Raw genomic sequence first — 26,304 nt, 5'->3', positions numbered from 1 at the left:
ACTCTAGAACCTCATCACACTTTTATTTCATTAAAATGAATTAACCGCAAGAAAAGTAAGGTTTAATACTAAATTGGTTATCATAGATGTTACTGTATGTCGAATTCATTATTGTGATAATGCTGTGCAGTTTTACGTGTTCTAAACAATTGTTGTAAAAGTACATTCTGCAATTGGTAAAGTATAACTGTGTTCCGTAACGACTGCACGAAATAAGCTAACGTTTGTAGCTTGATAGACGCTACACCTACAACTTCTGCATTTGTCAAGGACTCCACGCAGTACGAGCGGAAACCGAGGGGAACTCGGATATGACGCAATTGACTGGCGACTCCCAGCTCCCCCCTGCTGTAAAGCCCCGTTTCCTTGGTTAAAATCGCAATTTTCTCATGATTTAAAAATAGTTGGAAACATTTGGGATATTGTAAGTAAGCAACTTAACAAAATACATAACAATGGCCTTGAGATTATGGGATATTGTAATGCAAAATTCTTACATATTGTAGCTTTAACTAAGTTAACAAGTAACATCATTCATTAACTACATTAGTTAACATGGATAAACAATAGTTCTACAGCATTTATTAATCTTAGTTCATGTTAATTTCAACATTTACAAATATTTATTTTAATTTAAAGGTTTAATTTCTTAACATTGGTTAATGCACTTCAAACTTACATGAACAACCAATGAACAGTTGTATTTTTGTAAACTAATGTTAACAAAGATGAATAAATACTGTAATAAATGTATTGCTCATTGTTAGCAAATTATAACTTATTGTAAAGTGGTACTGTCTTTCTTCTGCAGAACATAGAATATATTTTAAGTCTGTTTACCATTTACTTACTATGGACAACACACACACACACACACACACATTTATTAAAAAGAAATTTTACACATAAGAAAATAACTCATGCATATTTGGAACGACATGAGGATGAGTAAATAGTTCTAATTTTCTATCCTTTTAACAAAGTGACGTCCATGTATTCAAGTGCACAATTTTGCTTTGTAATAGTAGTGTTTTGTAAAATTAAATCTTTGGTGGTTCCTCCCATGGTAATCTTTTATTTGTATTTTACTTCTTCTCATACTGACTTAAGTTTCCCACCTTATATCCAAACATCCACTCCAGAACGCCACTGAATCACACTGTGTATGATGCATATGACATATTATTGAGCTTCTTTTACAAATATGTTCTAGGATAGAGGTGTGAGAATCAATGTGGGACCTGTCATCCCAGTGCCTAAAAGTCCCATCAATCAGCTCAGATGTGACATCATCTCTGGTAACACTTTTTCTTTGACCTTTAGATCTGTCAGAGTCATTCATTGTCACATAAAAGGCTAAAATGATTGCAAAAAATTGAATGATCGCACTGTTTATTGGATTGTTTCCCCAGTCAATATCAGTGATTTGATGTAAAAATCCATTATACAATAACATGGGGTCAGTTATATTTTTTTGATGTGTTTGAAAGAAGTCTCTTTTGCTCACTATGGCTTATTTGATCAAAAATATAGGAAATTATTTAAATTTGAATTTAAAATAGTTTTTTTTTCTATTTTAAAATGTAAATTTTAGTCCTGTGATGGCATTACTCCAGTCTTCAGTGTCACATGATCCTTAGGAAATCATTCTAAATTGCGGATTTGGTGCTCAAGAAACATTTATTAATATCAGTGTTGAAAACAGTTGCGGAAAAAGTTCATGCATTCATACATTTCAGGATTATTTGATGGATAGAAAGTTAAAAGAACAGCATTTATTGAAAATATTTTTTTAGAACATTACATAATTGTTCTTTTTGGTCAATTTAAAGGGGTCGTGACATTAAAAAATCTAATTTGCCATGATCTTTTGACATTTAATAGGTCTTTGTACCATTAAAACATTATCAAAATGTCCTCCTCATTATAAACAAAGATGCTCCAAAAATGATTCGTTTTGATATTGTGTGATCTGTGACGTCACACGGGCAAATACACTTGTATATGACTGCATCCAGAGCAAGACATCGACAAATAGTTATACATCATCACACCATAGGCCCCGCCCAGTGACATTCAGTCGTTTAATGTGAGCATCACGTCAAAAGCAAATAGAAGCCATTATAATCACTGACAATGTCTAAACTTTATACAGTATACAAATGAGTGTTCAGTTTCTGACTTACTCCACACACTTGAGTCTGTCGAAAACAGGGCAAATGGATGAGTGAAAGAACGTTCGCTTTGACACGTCCCGTTTAAACTGCTCATTTGTGTCTATGTACAGAAGGATCCCTGTGTCGGAAACAAGTGGATCGTTTATATGTTATATGTATTTGTTTTGAGCATTTTGTTTTGTAAGCGAGCACATAGCAATGGAGATTTTACAAAGAAATGTTTGTTGAATAATGAAGCGGCCAATTGTATTGGATCTGACAGCAGCTGCATCACAAACTATGATGATTTTATATGGATAATGTTTTCCAAAAATGTACTCATGTTCAATCGCGGGTGAGCATTGAGACTGTTTCCAACGCAATGGCTTTCTCCAATCGTAACAGTGGCCGTTTACTGACAAGCCTTAAAAGAGCCACCCCTTAAAAACTGATCATTTCAGACGCATATATATTTGTTTTTTATTAAAAAACATTTTATTAAAAGTGAACCTCAAGGAACATATTCAAATAATAATAATTAAAAAATCCATGGCATGACTCCTTTAATTATTGCTGAATAAATCTATTAAGTTCTTTAATACATATATATATATATATTTTTTATATATATATATATATATATATATATATATATATATATATATATATATATATATATATATATATATATTACTGAACTTAAACTTTTGAACGGTAGAGTATATCTTATCAAACATATAAGACAGAAAGAGTTCAGGTTGCTACTCTTGGTCTTGATCAATAAAGCACCTCCTTGGGCCACTTGAAATAAAGTTTAACGTCTTGGTAGCATTAAATAAAGATGAAATATGTCCATGTTTGGTCCAATAACTATACTCTTGGTGTTTTGGGCCCCAGTATGCTTAGAATTACAGTGCATTGTGTGGCAAATGAACTGAAGAGCCCCTTTGGCTCAGCAGTCCCATAGTGGAGTATTGTTGGCCAACTCAAACACACGCACCGTATTCCCCAGCTGCAGGAAGGGTTTGAGAATAAAGCAGACAGCATGTGAAACAGCTCTTTAGTGGGGCCTTCGGAAACCTTTCTAACATTATGGTGTCAAGAGGGAGCAAAAAAAGGCGAGAACTTGAAGTCGGAGAGGGTTTTCACACTTGCTAAGTGTTTGGTTCTATTATGAGCACTTGTGTTCTGTGAGTTGTCAGTGAGCTCAGATTCACTGGGAAATTAACTGCTCTGCTCCCTCTGCCTTTAAACCAACATAACAGGTAAAGTCAGAAAGGAATAGAGGTAATGAATATACAAGTTCCTCTGTGGCTTTCCCTTGTAGCATGAAGATGATTTGGCCTCAGGAAACATTTCTGGACACAAAGGAGGGAATAGGATTCACAAGATGGAGTCTACAGGTACAGATGTGCTCAGAATTAATGGCACCCCTGGTAAATATGATTTTAAAAAAATGGCTGTTTTGAATCTTTCATTCAAAAAAATTGACAAAAATCTAACCTTTCATTGAAGTAAATGAATTGAAAGTGGGGGGAAAATCACATTATGAAATAGATATTGGCCACAATTATTGGCACCGCAAGAATTTTGTATGAGTAAAACATCTCTGAAGTATATTCCCATTAATATTTAGCTTTTTTTAACACACCAGGGTGACTAGGAACATGAAATTGTCTAGCTATGATTTCTTGTTTCACAGGAATTTAAATATGAGGAAACACAAAGGCCAAATTCCCTTAATCATCCATCACAATGAGTAAAACCAAAGAATATAGTTCTGATGTGCATCAAAAGATTGTTGAGCATCACAAAATAGAAAGTGGCTATTCCAATCAACTAAAGATGTTACAAATCTGCCAGGAAGAGGATGTGTGTCTATATTGTCATAATGCACGGTGAGGAGAGTTTGAGTGGTCAAAGACTCTCTAAGGATCACAGATGGAGAATTGCAGAGATTACTTTGAGCCTTGGGGTCAGAACAGAAGCCTACCAAAAAAACAAAAAAAATCAAACAACCCCTACATCACTACATTTTGTTTGGGAGGGTTTCAAGAAAAATCCTCCTCGATCATCCAAAAACAAAATCCAGGATATTCAGTTGTCAGAATGACTGGAACTTTAAACGGCACAGGGTTCTGTGGTCAGATGAAACTAAAAAAAGAGCTTTTTGGCAGCAAACACGCTAGATGGGTTTGGTGCACACAAGGATAAAAAGGACCCCCTGTGTACAATTTAATGTTGGGGGCATATTTTTCTGCTGGAGGTCCTGGACTTCTTGTTCAGATACATGGCATTGTGGATTCTATCAAATATCAACAGATAAAAAATCAAAACCTGACGGCTTCTGCTAAAAATCTTATAATGGGCCGTGGTTGGATCTTCCATCAGCACAATGATCCAAAACAAACTCAAAATCAACACAAAAATGTGTCAATGAGCACAAAATGAAGCTTCTGCCATGGCTGTCCCAGTTCCCTGACCTGAACCCTATAGAAAATGAGTGGGCTGAACTGAAGAGAAGAAGCAACAACATTGAACTTTTGAATCTGAAGGATCTGGAGAGATTCTGTATGGAGGAATGGTCTCTGGTCTCTTGGGAGGTGTTCTCCAAACAAATCAGGCATTATAGGAGAAAATTTAGAGCTTTTATCTTGGAAAAAGGAGATTGCAAAAATTATTTAATAAAAGGGTGCCAATATTTGTGGCCAATGTGTTTTGGAGAAAATCATTTATTTCATAATATGATTTCCCCCGCACTTTCAATTCTGTTACATCAATGAAAGGTTCGATTTTTGCAACTTCTTTGAATGAAAGATCAAAAGGATAAACAATGCCGATTTATTTTTTACAGCCATTTTTTATCATATTTACCTGGGGTTCCATTAATTCTGACCACAAAATACTCAAACTAGAAGGAAATAAATGGTAATACAATATATCACACAGCGCATCCTGATGCCATCACTTGCCCCAGGTAAACGGCGCACACGGCCATCCACGTGATGTGAAAGAAAAAGGGACTCATCGGACCAGATAACTTATTTCCACTTCTCCACAGGCCAGTTCCGACACTCGTGTGCCAAATTCAGGTGCTTTTGACGGTGGATAGGGGTCCTCATAAGCACTATAACTGGTCTTCCACTATGACCCTCATACACAGCAGAGTGTGATGCACTGTGTGTTGTGACACATTCCTCCTATAACCATTCGAATTTGCTGTGTCACGGTAAATCTTCTGTTGGCTCGGACCGGACAGGGTTGCCCTCGTGCATTGATAAGCACTCTGTCATCGATTTGGGGTTTGTCCCTCCCCGGACCACTGTTGGTAAATTCTCACCACTGCTGACCTGGAAAAACACACAAGCCTTTCCGTTTCAGAAATACTCTGACTCAGTCGGCTTGCGATAACAATTTGGCCCTTGTCAAAGTTGCTCAGATCTTCATTCCTGCCTGTTTCTCCTTCATCCAACACGTTGATTACGAGAACTGATTGTTTGCTTGCCATTTTATCTACCCAGACCTTAATATGTGACTTGTTAGGAGATAATGTTTTGGATCATATATTGTAATAGCCAATAAAACTTTGACATTAATAAGGGAAGGAGACAGACTTTCATGTAGTATACATGTAGAAAATGTATTGGAGAAATAGAATGGAAGCAAAAAGTATTATGCCACTGTTATCAGATTTTATTTCTGATTTGAATTATTTTCTTAAAACATGGGGATTTCCGTCTTTTCCCCCATGTTTCTGGGAGTATTCATGGATGAAGTGGGTCAGCATGTTGTATTTGTCACCCTGGCAGGACTCTTCTACTGAGTTATTTTTAGAGTAATTAAGACTTGTATCCTTGTGAAAGGCTGGAGGTCTAAGAGAGGCAGAAAGGAATAAGATGACTGTGTTAGCCGGTCCCAGTCAATGCTTGTTATAATGTTTGGCACTGAAGAAAAACCTGGAGGAGTGATGCACACATGCCCAAATATAATGAAAACCTGCTAATACCAAAACCTGTTGATAATTGTCCGTATTATTATCATAATAATCACAATCTTAATGTGTTTTTTTTTATTATAGAAGTTTAAAAGATATTTATCAAAAAGCAGAAATAGTAATAAATAATAAAAAGCAGATAAGTCGTAGTAGTAGTAGTAGTAGTAGTAGTAGTAGTAGTAGTAGTAGTAGTAGTAATACTGTCACATGTATTTTGGTTTGGTTTAGTTTGTTCCTGTTCCCTTTGTTCTCATTTTCCGGCCACTACTAAGTTTCCTTGGTTTCTGATTAAATTATGCATCTGTTTCAGTTTCTGTTGATTATCCTCCCTTGTGTATTTTAGCCCTTAGTTCCTCTCAGTTCTTTCTTCAGTATAGTCTTAATTCTAAGTGGTTGTGAGTTATTTCCCAGTTATTTCTTTTTGGATTTTGTTTATTAAAGACTGTTTTGCTACTCCTTCGTCATGCAGTTCTCTACAGACACAGTGCTGACAAATACTTTGTTGTTTTTGTTGTTGTTTGTATTCTGAAAGTTATTTATTATTTATGCAGGTTCATAAATAAAACTGTTATGTATATAATAGAAATAATAATATTGATAGATCTGTTTTTAAGTGTCCAGCAAACACAGATCAATCTGTTCTGCGGTGGGAAGAAATGATGGAATTTTTATGCTCACTCACGCTTTCTGTTTTATTTTGTCGCATGCCTTCCAGAAGCTTTTAATGCCACATGATTAAGTTTAGATAGATTTATGGTTACAGTTAAGCTTTTATGTTGTGTCTATGCTAGATGAATGAGTAGCATTTCTTCTGGCAATCCTGCACATCTCTGGACTCTTTTCTTTCTTCTTTTTTTTACATGATTGAGTTTCATGTTTGATTTTGCATAGAGCAGAGCAATAAAATGAATTCCATAGTTATTAGGCAATATGAATTTTAGCACGGTGAATTGGCTAAATCCTATTTTAGAGAGAGAATTCTGAGACCCATTTTCCCATTAGATGCTTATGCAATGGTGATCTCATATTACTGCAGTCCAGACGGCTGCTGGATGTTATAGCATCTGTTATTCATACTCATATATTGCCATCCACAAGGCATATGCAATGCAGCGTTCAGCCAGGAACACTGGCACAACAAATGTAGCATTAAACATAATTGTCTTTTATTTGCATCACAGACAGAATGGAGGAAGAGAAATGAGAGAGAGAAAGAAGGATAGAGTCATCTCCATTTAAAAGGCAATCAGCCCTTTGTAATGGCAGATTAGAGCGTATCTTTTTTTTTGTTTTCTGCAGTGTTCCTGCGTGACTTTTGCCCATTTCCTCACGCTAAAAATAGCCCTGCTGAGCGCACACTTCAAATCTGTTGGTGAGTATGCTGGAGGTCTCTCTTTCTCTCGGTCTCTCTCTATCCATTCTTTTGCTTCTCTTTTAAGTCACCCCCCACCCTCATGACATAATCTCATACAGCAGGGGCCCATAACATTTAGGTTCTAACTGGCAAGGATCTCAACTGTCAAATTACATCCTTAAAGAGGAATGACAATTCTGTATTCTGTCATTCTTGTATTTTTTTTTTCCATACAATGAAAGTCAATTGTCACCAAAACCATTTAGTTACTAAACATTTTTTCAAAATATGCTAATTTTGTTTGGCAGAAGAAAGTACAGGTTTGGAACGACACGAGGATGAGTTGATTTTTGCACAGACTATTCGTTTTTGGAAAAGTAACTAATTTGGTCACCACTTTTCAAATCATTTACAGTCATCTCTTCATTGAGCTCGTCTAATGAGGGAGCTGGGCTTGTTTGTCACACTGCAGCTTAGGAAAGTTTAGCAAAGTTCATATAAAAATAATATATTCATAAATTAGTATAATTATAGATGGAGGGATGGACGGATGGAGATAAATGGATAGACAGACTATAGACTGTCTCTTTCAAACACTAATGTATCCATCACACTGCAGTCTGCTATTTTATTTTGTTCAGCTCTACCCTGGTCATGAATATGAATAAGAATCCGATTGTAATGTGCTTTAATAAGAGCTCTCCTTTCCTCTCTACTCAGACTCTGGCTTTGTCAGAGCCAATGAATGGATCGTTCTCATCATGAGATTCGTTTTTGTTTTGTACAACACTGAAAGAGTCTTTATATTTCACCTCTATTCTGATCATTGCATGGTGAAGGTCAAGGTCAGCTATGATTAACCACACTGAGCCGATGCTTCATTTTTAGATGCCACCCCCTATAGAAATATGGATCCATTTCCTGCTTTTTAATTATTCCTTTTTTACATTTAACTCTGACTCAATGGACAACCTTTTAACTGAACAAGTTTGCCTGCATTTCTGTAGAGTAGTAGAGCGTAGGACAAACAACACGAAGATAATGGGTTCGAAAGCCAGGCAATGCATAAACTAGTATAATATGTAACCTGAATGCAATGTAAGTTCCTTTTGATAAAAGCATCCTCTAATGCATGTATTTAATGTACATTGGAAAAGTGTCACTTCGTTCATATTATTGTGTAAAGGTCCTGATATACTTCAAGCAAAATCAAAGAGTGAACCGGTGTGACGTAATTTTAAACAAAATCAGGCCAAAACCAAGTTCGTTTCAGGCGATTGCATTATAGGTGGGTGTGGCTCTGACTGGCTCCGCCTTCTTTGACATGGACATCTTCCCTGGTTCATTTCTTCTGTTCAGTTCATCGAGTTAAAAGAAATACACTGGACAGCACTGGAAATTGAAGTTGTACTTTTCATTTTTAATACCTTAAAACTACTTGCTTTAAAGGAATAGATTACAAAACATATAATAATAAACGTGACGTGACTTGATCAAATGCTTTCTTAACTGATGTTTTCTCACCGCTCTGATTTTTGTCTCGTTTATTTTATCATTGAGAGAAAAACATGCATTTTTACATATCCATCTAAATGCCGCTCTCAGTAGCGTGGGCGGCATCGGGATGTTTGCTAACAGTAAACAGCTGCAAACGTGTTTTGAAATTCTTTTTACCCCTAAGCGAAGAAACGAAAAAGACCTTTGCCGTGAGTATATCGGAGCCTTAAGAGTTGCTACAAGCATTTGCTTGTGCAGACCTCTGATGTACTTGAGACTTTAGTGGACTCCAGACAATGCGTGTTTGTGCTCACAGGGGCCTCTTCCTGTTGTCATTTCAACAGACATCTGAGAAGGACCACATTTCATGCTGACTCCACTCCAAGTTACAGAGAGGTAAATCAACACAATCTGTTTCCATTTTAAATTCATTTCCAGTAATGTGAACAGTTACAGTAAATCTAGAGCTCTCATTTAAAAGCTCTTGTTAAACAGCTTTTACTCTCTAACAGTATACTGGAAGACAAGAAGGTGACTGATGGGAAAATATGTTTGCCTCAATTTTGCCATCTGAGACAAATGAATAAATGATTCCTGTCATCATTGGGCCAAACTGACAGTCTTAGATCTGCTGTAGCTCCCAGTTTCGATGGGGTTGACGTTTGTTAGTCTGCATAATTTTAGAAGTACATTTTTTGTTGATCTCTTGTGTTATTTTAAAGGTTACTCATTTTGTTTTGGAGGTCTCCTACAATATGTTTGCATGCGTCCAATGTCAAAAACATTTACATTTTCTCATTATATACATTGCATCATTACCTCTTTTTTCACAGTGTCTGAAATGATTCGGTCTCTCTAAACCCCTCCTTTTCGAGAGCCTGCTCTGCTCTGATTGGTCAGATGGCCCAGTCTGTTGTGATTGGTCTATAGCTTACAGTGCGTTGGGGAAAACGAAACGCCCATTGCCATATGTGAATTTCACCTCCGAAGTTATCCTCTGCACTTGTATACAAACAATGGCATCGGTTTTACAGTATCAATTTGACCTCGAGTCCTCATACTTTGCATGCAAAGTGGATTTCGACATGTTGACAACACAAACCAAACTCTTCCAGGCCTCGGCTACAACTACAGTGTTTGAGGATGGGTCAAAGTAGACGTTGTTCGTGGACAGCCAATGAAGACCATAGACTGGCATTATGCTAATTAGTTACAAACCTATGTAGTTTCATGCAGGAAGTAAGAGTAGAATTACTGATGACTCATTTCAGGCAGTTCAGAATCAGTTCTTTACTTTGAGAGACAATAACTCCATTAATCGTGCACTTTGTTTGTGAAACTTTGCTGACATTTAATATTCACAAACAGCTATAATACACACTACATGAAAGGTGATATTCGAAAAAGCATAATATGGGCACTTTAAATCATGACACCGTAATCTCCTGTAGCCACTTGACGGTGATGTGTTGAGGGTCTACTGAATGACATAATTGTTGTAGATTGCAGATGTGTGTGACGTGTCCCCCTTATTTTTCTCATCTCTGTTTCTCTCTCTCTCCCTCTTATGCTCTCTGGGTTTCAGTGTTGTGTTACAAATATTGATCCCTCTCGTGCCATTGCGATCGATTTTCTGCTCTCAGCGTTCAGTTAGCTTGAGTCTGCAGTGACCTCAATGCCAAGGTCACTTCCGATCACTATATATATAATATTTATCTTCAGCAATACACCACACTATAAAGAAGTTCGGAGTGATGAATGCAAATTTATTATTAAACTAAAAACCTTTATAATCTTATACTAATTTAACAATAAATTAGAATTGGGTTATAAAGGGACCATATATATATATATATATATATATATATATATATATATTATTGTTTTATAAAAAAATGCTGTAAAAAAAATTATATATATATATATACAGTATATATATATTGATATATATTGATATACTGTATGATCAATAAGTTATGACAACATATGTTTTTACATTGCTTTAACTTATCAAAATAAGTCAAGCAATTCTCAACTCATAAGTTATACAAGATTCAACTCTTTTTTAAGTCAGTTTAATGTAATTTAAGTTAAAATAATTTAAACATTATTGATTAACAAGTTGATTGTACTTAACAATTTAAGGCAGCAACTTATTATATTAGCCACCATGTTATATTATATTGTATTATATTATATTATATTATATTATATTATATTATATTATATTATATTATATTATATTATATTATATTATATTATATTATATTATCTACTAGTTGTTTTCTTACAATAAATTTAACTGGTGCTTTGACTGAAGATGTTTGAATAGTAGGATATTTGTCATATTGGCTGTTATTGATTAATTGACCTTTAAGTATATCTTTAATTTAGGCCTTTACTGTAATAAGAAGACACAAAAGAAGAAATCTCTGCTAGTTAATTCCAGCTATTTTGAGAATGAATTATTTTCTCTATGAAGACATTGTCAACCTGCACTTTTTTAGGTCTATGACAGGCCATTTTGGCTTCTAAATTGCAGGTCTCCTCCAACAGCTAAATATCAAACCACTTCCACATCACCACAAAATGTATGTTCTAGGATATTTTTGGAGTGCGGCCCCAAAGTACAGAGCAAAGCTTTCAGGATAAGGCAGTAAACAGGGAAGGTAAGAATAGGTCCGGCAAAGATATATCCATTTTGTCTTCAACTGTCTTCTCCAAAAGGGAAATACTTGTGTGCATCTAAAAAGTGTTATTCTTATCTTCATATAACTTTTCTTAATATAGCTGTAAAATATATATTATGTGGAAAGATACAACCTTTTTATTTGGTAATACCTATTAGATTAAAGGGTTCTTTGAAAACAGCAGAGTTTTATGAATACCGATTTAAGAATAGTATGCCTGCCTTGCTAACCACTATTATACAAAGAGGATATTGAATCTAAGGACTTTGTTATGGGACTTTCAGGAGTTTTAAAAAAGTACATTTGGTCCAAATAAGAAAATCTGCTTTGCATGAAAGCATTGCAATATAAGATGACATTTTCTGCTGGCTCAAACTGTTTTGCATTCAGAGTGGTCTCCTTCGCTCACGGCAAACAGAAAGACAAGCAAATTACTTTATGGCTGAAATTTATTTAAGGCCACACCTGACACATTTCTGTATCTTTTTAGAGCAGCAGGGCTTCATATTCCGTTCAAAGCTGCTCGGCTCTTCTGTGGTTTCAATGCTAATCTGCTCTCAGGCATTATGCAGTGTATTTAGACCATGAACAAATCCCTGAATAGTCTCTATAAATGGGGTTGTTTGTTTTATTTTGGTGGTTCGTGAAAACCCTGGCTGTTTTGATTTTAACCATCCATTCTCTGAAAATAAGAAAGGCCAGATTTATATGTGTCTTTTAAAAGGTTAATCATCTCATCTCTAATGCTTATCCACCACATACTCAAACATCTAGCACTTTACTATTTGACATAAGCCAGTTATCTGCTTCCAGGTAATATGATCAACCTTTGCCCTGTGTGTGTGTGTGTGTGTGTGTGTGTGTGTGTGTGTGTGTGTGTGTGTGTGTGTGTGTGTGTGTGTGTGTGTGTGTGTGTGTGTGTGTGTGTGTGTGTGTGTGTGTGTGTGTGTGTGTGTGTGTGTGTGTGTGTGTGTGTGTGTGTGTGTGTGTTCATGCTCAACACTGTTTTACTTCAGTTCTCTTTCGCTCCTGTGGTGGACAGTGGACAGTTATCAATATCTTCTCTCATCCATTTCTGTGCCATACATCTGAATTGCTCTTATTTGACTCTCCCTCTCACGAGCAAAAATCAATGTGATTAAAATAATTTCCCCAAATTTCATGTTTTACTTGGGTTTGTCTGAAGAGTAGCAAAAGTTCTTTACCTGAAATGTGATATAAAATATGCTGATATACTCATTCTTGCCATTTTTAGCATAAATTCCCCCTTTAAATCCTGACATATTAAACTTTTTTTTTTTATGGAACAATTTATTGAACAAAGACGTTTGCATATATTTTTGATGAGTTTCACTTTTGGTACATCACACATTAATGGATAATATGATGAAGGAGAATAGAAGGGAAAAACATCTCAGTTTTATTCAGGGGCCTTGAGTGAGCAAAAGCTTGCTATTTGGTACAGTTGCTTTAAGTAATGAAAATTCTGGTAGCTTGTTATGTAAATCAATGAGATCTTTAAAACAGCATAGCAGGCTACATAAATCCATACAAATATCAGTTGTCACTCTGTATCTCCCAAAAATCTGCTTAGTTACATTATATTTAAATGCTTAGTTTTATGATCAAATCCACAATGCAATGCAATGCAATACAATGATGATTTTGGGCAAGGTACAAATGAATGTTCTTTAAAAGCCTGATGTATCATATTAGCATGATGACTCACATTTTAACATGATTATACATTATCTGTGGACAATTCCGTGAACCTAAGTTGCTTTAGTCCAGTAAGTGTTCATCTTGAAATATTACTAATATAAAAGTTATGCTTATGCTTACTTTATAAAAATCGGTTTCAAAGCAAAAAGACACGTGTACCACAACCTTTGGACATTTGGAGAATTACACTAAAAGGCCTTGTACTTGCTTAAAAAAGTATAAACTATCAATCTGACGACAGAAGGCGTGCAGTAGATTGTTTGTAGCAGGTGTTTCATCAAATGTGTGATCATAAATTATATTCGTATAAGATATGTTACAGTAGGCTTACGGTTAAGGGCAAAGAAACCATTATAACTATATAGTGCAAAGGCAAAAACACTGTAGTTGGTGGTATAAAATGACTTTAAGAAGAGGCAGAAGCCTTTGCCAAATGGTAGTGTTGTTGAGACCAACATTTTGGTTTTGGTAGATAGCAGCCTCTCTGGTAACTTGATATTGATAGTACCATAAATCAATACCTTAGTCAACAAATAAACAGCCTTAGTGCACTCACGAAATGAGACTAGAGCTGTCAATAGTTTCAGTAATTGAATTTCAGTGATTTCCGTTTACCTCACAACTTCAGTTATCATGCTAATGCACTGAGTTGAAAAAAAGAATGTGCAAGTCATTAGTATGACACGCATAGTGGAATATAAGTGCATAAAGACACTGCATGCTTACATGTGTTAGATGGCCACTGCCATCTGATGGTCGTCTTATTGATATTTGTACAGAAATGCAATATTACTGGAATACCTTTTACAAGAAAACAATTTCACATTTAATTCAATATGTTAGTTGCTTGTAATTAACTGAGAAATTGAATAGCAATTTCAGTGTGAAAATTGATTCTACACCAATTTTCATCTGCACAACTCAAAGGCTGATTGAATTGGAAATGTTATATAATTAAAATAAATGAGAAATACAGATTTTCATATTGTATTTATTTTGTTATCCCAAAATATACAATATAAAAAGTAAGCGATATCACCAAATTAAATGATTTCACCTGTCCCATTGATTAAACAAAAAACCTAACTAACCCCAGTAAATCTGCTTCCTCTGCATTGGTGGTCATTAAGGGTCCTCTGAGTACCGAAGTATCAAATGAGGTCAAATAAACCAAATCTATCTTGGGTTTTCCCCCGTCGTGGCCCTGTCCTCTAGCACTGCTAAGCTGAAGGGCAAACTCCCTGGCAACATGGTGTTTACTGCAGTATTCATTTTAACAAGTGCTTGGAGGAAATCCCAATCCAATCTTCTTTTTAATGGAGTCACGTTTCCCTCACTCCACCATAGTGCACTTTGAAAACTTTGTTTGATAAAGGCATGTTAGTGTTTGCAATCACATGCCTAATGCTGTAAACGCTCTACCATTGGATATTCATAGACACATGGAGATTAAAGGAATGCTTTGGATTCAATACAAGTTCAGATCAATTGACAGCATTCGTGGAATAATGTTGATTACCACAAAAAAAGTTCCAACTCGTCCCTCGTCATCCGTAAGTGACAATCAAGGTTAAAGTTAGGCACTTACAATGGAAGTAAATTGGGCCAATTTTTGGTGGGTTCAAATGCAAAAAGTTGAAGCCCAAAAGGGTCCAATTATAACTATTAACTAACTATTGACAATGACCTTTGCCTCAATAAACTCCTAATTACTGCTTATTAATATTTAGTAATGTAGTTGTTAAATTAAAGTATTGGGTTGGATTAAGGGATGTAGAATAAGTTTATGAGAATAAGGTATTAATTTGTGCTTTATGAGTACTAATAAACAGCAAATATCATAGCAATATACATGCAAATTACTAGTTATTAGTGAGAATTTGACCCTAAACTAAAGTGTTACCAAATAGTATTGAAATACCATTTACTTCCTTTGTAAGTGCCTCCCTATAACCCAGATTTTTGCTTCTTCTTCTTCTTCTTCTTCTTCTTCTTCTTCTTCTTCTTCTTCTTTTTAAAGAAAAGGATGGACATTTATATTTGTGGTAATCAACAATATGCCACAAATGCAGCCGACTGATCTGTTGAATTCGGAATATTTCTTTAACACAAAGAGAGAGAAAAAACAGTCTTGGATTGAAAATGCCACAATTCGAATTCCTCTAATATGCAGCCAAAACAAATAAAAAGCCATTTCCTCCCTGAAATCCACCTCCCACTTTAATGGCTCATAGAAGATGCTTGTACAAAAAGCACACGTCTCACGGTGACCTGAATTGCAAGCTCTTCTTACGGAGTCATTGCCTGTGCTTTTTCACACAAAAAAGCCTATCAACAGCACTCAGAAAGGAAGAAGGGACTTAACGGAACTATCTGACTTATTTATATAAGCATCCAATGGACGGCCATGCTGCATGCACAATACTGGCGAGCCAAGGTCCCTGTCTATAGAGGCAGAGTGCCCTCAGATAACCTCCACACAGTCACATTTCATTATTCACCCTCACTGAGCACAAAGAGCTCATTCTTTCTCCCCTCCCCCCCTCTCTCTCTCTCTCTCTCTCTCTCTCTTCTCTGTTGTGTTCTTTCTTTTCCTTTACTCTGTCTTGCTCTGTTGTTTGCTGTTTATCCCTCCTCCCCCCTTAGTAACAGTTGCTACCCTGTGTATTTGTGAGCTCTGTCTCTTCCTGCTGTGTTGGGCATAATCATTCTAAGTGGTCTTTCTCTGCCAAGTAATATCTATCGCCAGAGGCTTAAACTTTAGTCTTACGTAAAATACAGGAATCAAGCCAAAATGTCAACAGTGAGTTTTCTTACAATAAATCTCCATATAGCAGTGCGAAAATTCAGAATGTAAGAACTGGCTCCCTTTCAGTTCATAAGTTTGAATCTGAATTGAATTGCTCACACCTCACAAAGTTGAAGTTGAAATTGAATTTGAATTGATTTGACAGGAAGAAAAGAGTGTACTGTATTGCAATTGAAATACATTTAGGAAAGTCACTCAACAGAGGAATGTCATTAGTCACGTTCTGCCCAAAACCTACTTTTTACATCACCCCAAAACCTTAACAGCAGTTTCAATCTGAATTATGATTACAGAGGTGGATTATTAATCAATGAAGACTTATTTTCATGAGGTTCTTTGCACAATACCATGTAATGACCTCTAAACACTTTTACTATAGCACAAGATTTGTAAACTAATACACTTTCACGTTTAACACACAATTAGCCCCAAATGTATGGCTTTTCTGATAAACTTACTTGGAAGATCACCTGGTACAGAATTTCGATCTGGGGTGCTCTGGTACAAGTTTCGTCAAACATGAGTCTCAATAAAATAACTCAAAGACTTGTAGAAGAAAGCTAAAGCTGCATGGTTGTTTCAGCAAATGTGTCTTTATCTCACATTTGCTTTTATTAACACAATCGGTTAGGAAGTAGCATTTATTATGTGTGCTAAGCTATTTTCAAACCACGTAATAAAATGTTGCCATCTTCATGTTCATTTGTTCACCACTCGCTGGACATTGTCTTTAACAATGTGTCGTTCAACATGCATAAAGCAACATAGGATTTTGCAGAAATGTTATGCTTTCTTTTTCTAACCCAAGTTCAATACTGTCAAAATGATCAACCGAAACAGATTTAAATCAAGCCATAAATGTCTGCTGAAATGTTTTCAGATAAAAATAAATCTATTTTTATTGTGGGGGAGAAAATGCAACAACAAAAAAATGCATTCAAATTGGAATTTAAATTTTTTAGCTATAATCACACAAGTGTACAATAGAATAAATTATATTAAAAGTTAGATATGACAACTCTCAAAATAGTTTTAGCATGTTATTGAATATGGCAATGTTAATTATTTGGTCTTGGTAGACTAGATCTGATACACTGCTGCTGCAGAGCAAGTATGGACTTGGTACTGCTAATGGATACACAGACACGCTGCTGTGAGCATGTGAGATATAACACTGCTGCTTAAATAGACTTACATAAATCCCATAGCTAGAACTAGGCAGGTGGAGCTGGGGGAGGTGGAGGGTTTCAGAGTAAAACAGTATGCTGCAAGATTAGCCTACAGCAAACACTGAACCAGACTATTTGAATGTTGAGAAAGCAGTCTCACTGAATACAGGATCAGCAGAGGCCAATCAGATAATAAATGTAATATAAACAACAGTTAGTGATGTGATTGCTTACAGATTGTGTGTAAATGATCTATCAGCCTGTGCCCTCAAGAGTGAGTTCATTATTGAACTAGACATTTCCAGGATTATTGGCACTATTGAATTAAATGTATATTGAAAAAATATAATATTGAATGTATATTGCTCACATAATTGCAGTCATATACAATGTAAGGAAATAAATGAATAAATAAATAAGGTATGCATTTCTGTTTCAAAGTCTGTTGAGATGTTTATACATTGGAGTTTAGTCCACTGTCAGAACTCTGGTGCAGAAGTGGTTTATTCTAATGATCTGATTGGTCAGTTCAAACGTATCAGGTTTTTCTGAGTCACATGCTTCAATGAAAGGATAAAAGAGGACTGTAAATTATGATCATTTCATCTCATCATTTTGTTTCTGCTCTTCTTCACCTGAGCACAGTTGTGTCTCTCTTTCTGTATTCTGATGTATGTCTGTTTTTGTTTTCAAGCTACATTTCTCCCCCAATCTATTTTCATTTCTCTCTCTCAGGTAGTATTTCATATGTATACTGGTTTCATGAGTGATTCATGCGTCTAATTTGTGAATTTGCCATCTGATTTGCAACTATTTTTGTCCTTTTAATACAGTCCTGTTGATAAAACCTCCTTTCTGTAGATTATGTAGAGATACATACCATTTGTCTTTTGCTCTTTTTTTATAATATTTTTTTTAATGCTGAGTTACAGAAATAGTTGCAACCATAACATTTTACAATAAGGTTCCATTTGTTAATATTAGTGAGCTACATTAGTTAACATAAACTAACGATGAAAAATACGTCTTAAGCATTTATTCATTTTAGTTAATGTTCATTTCAACATTTACTCATACATTATTAAAATCAAAAGTTGTAATATTATCCAATGGACTTGAGCTAACATGGCCTATCAATATACAGTTGTTAGTTCATGTAGTTAATGTATTAACCAAGGTTAGCTAATACAACTTTATTGTAAAGTGTTACCATTACAACTAGCGATTTGAAAAAAAAAATGTTAGTAATTTGATTCCAACCATGCTTTTTTCCATTGTTAGTATAAATCAGTTATTATAGTTTACTATAATAAACCATAAAAAAATAAACCATAAAAAAATAACTGAAATAAAATAAAATATTTAAAGAAACATTTTTAGCTAGTTGCAAGGCAACATTTCTCATTTTTATTTCAATTTAATTTAACTTGATGTACTAAACTAACTAAAACTAAAGCTGAAATAAAAATGTAATTATATAGTCATATAAAAAAACTATTAAAAATGACAAAAACACAACAAAACTGCTAAAACTTTTAAATTAAAATAAAAACAAAATATGAAAACAAAAATGTATTCAAAATCAAATTAAAACCTACAATGCTATCTCAATCAGTGGTGTAGTCTACCGTACGTGATACGCAGGTATACGCCGTATACCCACTAAAAAATGTCAAGGATTTCCTTATGCCCACTAGGAAATGTCAAAGATCTCCGTATACCCACTTTAAAAAGCGTGAGGATTCGTAAACGTAATAACATCGTTTTGTGAAAGAACTTTCATACATAAATTCACCCCGCCGTGACTTCTGTGTTTGCGCAGCGACACGGATCGAATCGCGGAATACAGCAACAAATGTAACTTAGCCTACTGTAAAGCGGAACGTCACGCAATTTGGCCATTTTTGAATGAATAAATCAAAAGTAATGATACAATGAATCAAATCTCGATATGTACTAAGTGTTTATGAATATTAAAGCTCAAAAAGACTGCTATTGAAATAAACTCTGAATGTGCTGCGTGTTTCTGTGAATGAGCGCTCAATGTGTGCTCTACTACACAATGACGCGCGCGTGACACTCGTGGTGTATTCAGCGTCTATGAGGAGGACATGCACACATTTGAACTTCATTGCAGGGCTTTTATGAGAGTCACTTCACAAGAATTTTACCATTTCATTTGATAAAACTATCGTCATTCATTCGTATCATATACACACTCACAAACTTTAAAGTCTTCATGACAACCTGTCAAAATCAAAGTTTTGAATAACTTGAAGAAAATATAACAGAAATATATTACTACTGCACAGTAGAGTATACTTCAAGTACGCATAATAATAACAATAATAATAGTTTATTAAAACACACAGAAGCTCAAACGTCTTTAATTTACAACCCACCAAAATAAAAGTTTGTAGAGATAGCCTAAATAAAGTAACATCCAGGGAATTATGAAAGAAATTTCATAGTAAGATGTACTTTTTAAAATAATAATAATCAAATCTATTAAAACAGAATTTTAAAGGAATATCACACAAGTTTTTAAAAAGAAAATTTTTATTTGTGCTTAGAATGTTTAAGTCTTTTATTTGTCAGCTGATAAAACCTGTGCTTCAGGGGGGGTGAGGGGGATGGAGGGGGGGGCGAGGGGGTACGGGGGGCTTGGGCTGGTATATCACAGTATACTCACTACAAAAAACTAGACTACACCACTGATCTCAATGATAATAAAATAACACTAATTTGACAGTAACAATATAAAATATGAAGTGTAAAAAAATGATCTAACTATAAGATATGAAGTGCAACAGTGGAGCAGTGGAGGGAGAGAGAGATTCTGCAGGTGTACGGAAAAAAAATGTCTGCCAGGAAAAAGCGGAGTGTGGTTTGGACACATGCCTCTACTTTGTCACTGCAGCTGTTCTAGCTCAACGGAGGAGTAAAATCCTTCTTAAAGGCACAGTCTGTTATATGTCAGAATGTTTTCATTTAGACCACATGTGTTTGTCTCGCAAGTTGATACCTTTAGATAAGTCATAGCCTTTCTCCAACCATAATAACAGTTTGCATATAATAAAAATGCAAACAAACCATTTACAGGCTCTGGCTTTGGTTTATGGTTCCCCGTGTCACTGACCATTGGTGTTAATTGGGGTCTAGAAGTATGAATTTCAAGAGAGGTGAGAATTCACCAACACCTTCCCAGGAAAACAAATCAAGAGTCTGGATGGTTTAGAATCACAGTATGCCTCATTACACAGTCTTCATCGAATATAAAATGTTTAATGACCTAATGCTGATCTAGCTCAGGAAATTACAGGGGTGAGAGTCTCCGATGTGTTTTGTTGGAAATGACTTTGAATCACACTACAGCAGAACCATTGTGACGTGTGCGGCGATCTCTGCGGATCCGGCTAGCTGCTGGTTGTTTTGCGGCTATTTGGTCGGGTCTAGACAATGGAATGAGCCCCCGAGGGGAAATAAATGCTGACTCACACCATCCTTGTTAGCGTGTAGGGACACAGGCAGTGCCCTAATCTCTCCATCCATCACCCGCTCTGTGATTCCATAATGACCTGCTTTACCGCCTCGGTAAAGGCTGTGGAGCCAGGGCTTACATGCCAGTTCCTCCACACAGATGGCCAGAAATAACATGCTTTGCCGTGATCGCTCATCGAGTCCATTTTTCACAGGTTATTATGGTGCTTGTGGACCAACTCAAGGTTGATGATGAAATCTGCAGTCACTGGTTACCTGATGCTTGCAGTATTTAAATCACATTAACTGGGGAAACCCCTCTCAGAATACTGGCTGTCTTTATTGGTGTATGTGAATGCAACTAATGTCAATATGCATCACAATCTCAGAATAATGTCTTGTTGAGGCGTTTATAAAATGTTTATAAAAATAAATGGATGTGATCAATGACAGGCTTAAACAATTACTCATTTCAATTCATGAACAAACTGTTGTGTGATGCAACACAACCAATTGGAATATTTGATGTTTCATGTGGAGCAGGATTTTGGACCAATAAGTGTAGTGGGCGGGGCAACTCAGCATGATGATGCAGAAAAAAAACAAAGAAATCAAACAAAATGGCCTTATCCGGGTTAAAGTTGAAGTTCAAACTGAGGCTGGAGTTCAAACTGAGCTTCAGAATGGAGAAGAAAGATGGTCTGCAGATGATAATCTCGGAATGCACAACACGTCAAGCTTGGAAGCAGATGGGCTACAGAAGCAGAAGACACACCAGCTACAATTCACAGGCTACCCAAATTTGGACAATAGAAGATTGGAAAACGTCGTCTGGTCTGATGAGTCTAAATTTCTGCTGCAACATTCAGATGGTAGGGTCAGAATTTGGCATAAACAACATGAAAGCATGGATCCATCCTGCATTGTATCAACGGTTCAGGTGGTGGTGTAATGGTGTGAGGGATGTTTTCTTGACACACTTTTGGCGCTTTTCCAGTGCATGGTACGGTACGGTTTGGTTCGGTATGGCACGCTTTGGCGCTTTTCCACTGCATGGTACAGTATGGCTCGGCACGGCACGGCTCACTTGTGGCGCTTTTCCACTGCATGGTACGGTACGGTACGGCTCGCTTCGGCTCACTTTAAATGGTACCACCTCTGTTGAGGTTCAAAGCATACCGTACCGATACTAAAATGTGACGTGGAAGCACTGTAGATCATTGATTGGTCAGACAGACAGAATCGTCACTACCAGCGTCATTGTATTTGCGAGACATCAAACCGGCTAGATTTAAATAGCCAGTAACAGCCTCCAATGTTTTAAAACTACTTGATTGACTTGCTTGAAGAAAAAAAAACTTCCAAAAAAGAAATGGCTGAATCGTGGTCAGTGGACGAGAACCGCAGACGTTCCTCTTGTTAGTTGCAGAGGAGCGGATAAACTATAACGATCAGTCATAATCCCACCCATTTTGAAGCGTACTAACTGCAGTGGAAAAGCAACCGAGCTATAGCGAACCGAGCCGTGCTGCACCGAGCCGAGTCGTACCACGCAGTGGAAAAGCGAAGCGAGCTGAACCGTGCCGCGCCGAGCCGAACCGTACTGAGCCGTACCGAGCCGTACCATCCAGTGGAAAAGCGCCATTTGGGCACCTTAGTACCAATTGAGCATCGTTTAAATGCCACAGTCTACCTGAGTATTGTTGCTGACCTTGTTCATCCCTTCATGGCCAACGTGTATCTTCTGATGGCTACTTCCAGCAGGATAACACACCATGTCACAAAGCTCAAATCATCTCAAACTGGTTTCTGAAACATGACAATGAGTTCACTGTACTCAAATGGCCTCCATGGTCGGCAGATCTCAATCCAATACATGAATATCAGATGATGTCACCAACGTCTCCTCACTGACGTCACTCAATTCTAAAACTTGTCTTCCGCCATCTTGAGTACCTGATTCGGCAAGATCGATACGTCAGTCGCAAAGGAACTAGAGCTTATTCTCTGGCCGAGCCCGAACTTGCGGGCCGATATTTCCCGTCACTATCCTCGGGCCGGGCCCTTGATCTAGAGATGTGCACTCCCAATGCGGCGCGGGACTAGATTTGATGGCTGAGTGCGAGCGGCAATGCACTCTCTGTGAGTGTGCGCGTTGCAGGGAGAATAAAATGATTCGCGGGACTCCCGCAAACTAGAAATATCTATGAATAAAACATGTAAAAACTAATACATTTTTACAGAAAAGCAACAAGAACTAAAACAAAATAGAAACGATTTACAGGCCAGAGTTTCCTTTTAAACACGTTTGCAGCGTTGAGCGATGTAGCCAATCACACACATATGTGTTGATTTCTTCAACGCAAAGGCCAATCAGAAGCATTTAAGATAGACTCCCCTCACTGCTCAAAACCTCTATGCTCAAAACGGACTTTTGTTCAGAGCTCTGTATGCTGACAAATCCTCTAATTGTAACAAACAAAGTGTATATATTATGAAAGATTCATTGTGCAGTCAGCTTAATTGATATTAACAGAGATGTGAGATCGCGATTAACTGATGTCAGCTTTTTAGGAATTATTAAGGGAGCGCACTTTGCGCGCATTCAGTCAAAATCCTTCAATCATATCATGCCCAACCATGCACGCAGCTGCTTGCTTTTATGTTATAACAGTGGTTTGTGTGTGCAAACTCTCTGTGCAGTGTTCATGTTGTCTATGGTGAGTGGATGTAAATGATAATGAGCTTACGCTAGCCTAGGGCTGTGCGATATCACGATTTATGATCGTGGATTAAAATATATCCACCATCTGCTTTTGAAGAAATGTCGTAGTATCGTACATTCTATCAGTTGCAGTTCTGGCGCCTCCGTCTCAGCATAGGCTACAACGCGACGTATATTCACATCAAATGTTAACGCAAAGGAACGGGACAATGCAGTTCACATAAGTTCATTATTTGCATGTGCTAACAAGTCATTCACGTGTTGATTTGCGGTTCTAACGAGCGCTTTTCTGAGTGCGTACACCCGAAGCGCACGCGCACTAAGCCTGTCTAACAACAGCGACAGGTTACTGAACGAAGTTATCTTTCTAGTCTTATTGCGCGAATACTGTCAAATACACATAGGGTTTACATAACAAAGTTGGTTATGTATAAAGTGAAACAAACAGAAAAACTGCATCCTAGCTAATGCCGTCAGTATTGTAGACAGTACTCCGCAGGTACTCAAGATGGCGGCAGTCAACTGGAAAAAGAACGGATGACGTAAGAGGTCATGTGACTGATATTCATGTATAGAGCACCTTTAGGATGTGGTGGAAAGGGAGATTCGCGTTGTGGATGTGCCGCCGACAAACTGCAGAAACTGTGTGATGCTATCATGTCAATATGGACAAATCTCTAAAAAAAATTTCAGCGCCTTGTCGAATGCAATGAAGAATTAAGGCAGTTCTGAAGGCAAAAGGGGCATCACCCATTAATAGCAATGTGTGCCAAATAAAGTGGCGGTGAGTGCATATACTAATGGAGGGAACTGGCTGCTGCATCAACTTATCTCTCATGTAATGAGAACTGGTTATTGTTTCCATGGAGACTGTTTATTTTGTTCCATAAATTGGGTCTTAGAAGACTAGCTAATGCATAACATTTGGAAGGGCTGCTACTACACTATTAAGACATATGAGATACTTACTAATCTAACATTAGATATAAATAGTTTGAGCTTAAAGTTATCACACGAGAAAAAAATCAGACCGTTATGAACAGGGAAATGGCGATTACAATGTTTCAAACCGTTTCGGTCACTTTGAACCAGGGCTCTATTGAACGGGCACGCATATGTGCGTGTTTTGAATAAACGGGCCGCACAGATGGATGAGCGTTATGCGCTTTAGGAAGCACTCAAACATCACAGCGATCAAGGCCCTGCACCGCCCCGTGCTGCACAGCCACATTAAGCAGGCTCAGCTGAATGTAGGTGAAAGGGCTTTCTCTCGCGCGCGCTTCCCGAGCAGAGGAAGGAAAGAGAGGGGGAGGGGAATGTGTGGTATTCTGATGAAAAACAGGAAGGAAAGATCATGGTGATTTTAGTTCTTACTAAAGGCAACTTGACAGGTTTGTCTGCACAAGGTGAGCCATGGCACATGGCCCGAGTGTGCTACAACAAAGGAAATCATTCTTTCAGGAATCCCCACACAAAAAACTGCTAAGAGAAATGTCACATTGTTAATGTCAAACTACTTTTTATATGAGGAACAAGCCCTGATAGAACAAGGAAGAAGATTTTGCATCATCCGAAAGCTTGCCTATTAAAACCCAACCTTTGGGTTGCATAAACGGAATGAATCCAGTATTGCCTTTTGCTTCAATAGCAATGTAATCGATCAAACGTATGCGTTGTCTGTAACAGATCGTGACACCACAATCAAGGATGTTTATCTGTGTTAGTCGTAATGCAAACATTCCTCATGATTAATGACTGACTACACTGTCCTGAGGCACTGCAGTATTTTTGCACCCTCTTCCATGAAGGATAAGTGTGGTTATCAAGCAGAATCTGCTATTGGTAAACTGAATTACATGTTTCATAAGTTTATGACGTCATAACACGATTGTCATGTATCAGGGATTTTCCCAAAAAGTCTAAAGGGCACAATAGACTTAATTTTCCTGTTCCGTCTTGCGCACAGTTGAGCGCACAAGAGTTACAAAGTATACTCCTTTTGCCGTGTGCGTGGAAAGATGCGTTTGGGACGCTGTTGGGGTATGTGGACGTCCGCTGACCCTGCTCCTGATGACGAAAACTACGTCACACAGACATGGACGGCTGACGTATACTTTAGGCCTAAATCAGTATCCATCATTGCAGATGTGGGTGATGTTTATTTGTACGCCTAGTTTTAGAAAAGTATTTCAAAGTGTATGAAATGTATGAATGCTTTTGATGCCTTGTGATACTCTACCTGTCCTAATAGAGGAAAACAGAGAGTGGTCATCTTCATACATTATTTAAACTCAAGTTGTACATTTTCTGGTATTTTCTGAACTCACACATCCATTGTCATTAGTTCCAACTTCATCATCTGCAGTTTTATACTCGTCAACGAAATTAAAGATTAAAAATGTTGTTTGGTTGCGACAACAATGAAAAATGTGTGATAATGTGCAATAAATAAACAATATTAGGGTATGTTATTAATATACTGTATATATAAATTGTATAATATATAACATTTTGAGAAAAGGCCCATTAACTATAACAATAACTTTAACGATAACTATAATGCTTTGTTGCGTCTATTTCTATGAGAATTGCAAAGTACACACCAACTATAATGTCTATATATAATAACTAAAAAATTGTCAGCCAATCCAAATCGATTCGTCTTTAAAGAGCTCAGCATTTAATGAGGTAGATGACCTAATGGCACA

At 36.8% G+C, this 26,304-nt stretch overlaps 1 protein-coding gene and 1 long non-coding RNA gene across 2 annotated transcripts in view; one reads left to right on the top strand and one right to left on the bottom strand.

The window, feature by feature from the left end:
- Positions 1–7,588, top strand: part of LOC143711521 (uncharacterized) — a 110,932-nt gene extending 103,344 nt beyond the window's left edge. The window contains exons 3-4 of the long non-coding RNA XR_013194863.1: positions 1,214–1,298; positions 7,450–7,588. This is a non-coding gene — a long non-coding RNA (uncharacterized LOC143711521). The remainder of the gene's footprint in view (positions 1–1,213; positions 1,299–7,449) is intronic.
- Positions 1–26,304, bottom strand: part of s100p (S100 calcium binding protein P) — a 267,160-nt gene that overhangs the window by 90,360 nt on the left and 150,496 nt on the right. The window lies entirely within an intron of this gene.

This window comes from Siphateles boraxobius, unplaced genomic scaffold (genome assembly GCF_051911475.1).
Source record: "Siphateles boraxobius isolate OS27281-9 unplaced genomic scaffold, OSU_SipBor_1 5, whole genome shotgun sequence".
Lineage (NCBI taxonomy): Eukaryota > Metazoa > Chordata > Actinopteri > Cypriniformes > Leuciscidae > Siphateles > Siphateles boraxobius.
This window is presented reverse-complemented; position numbering and strand designations above follow the sequence as displayed.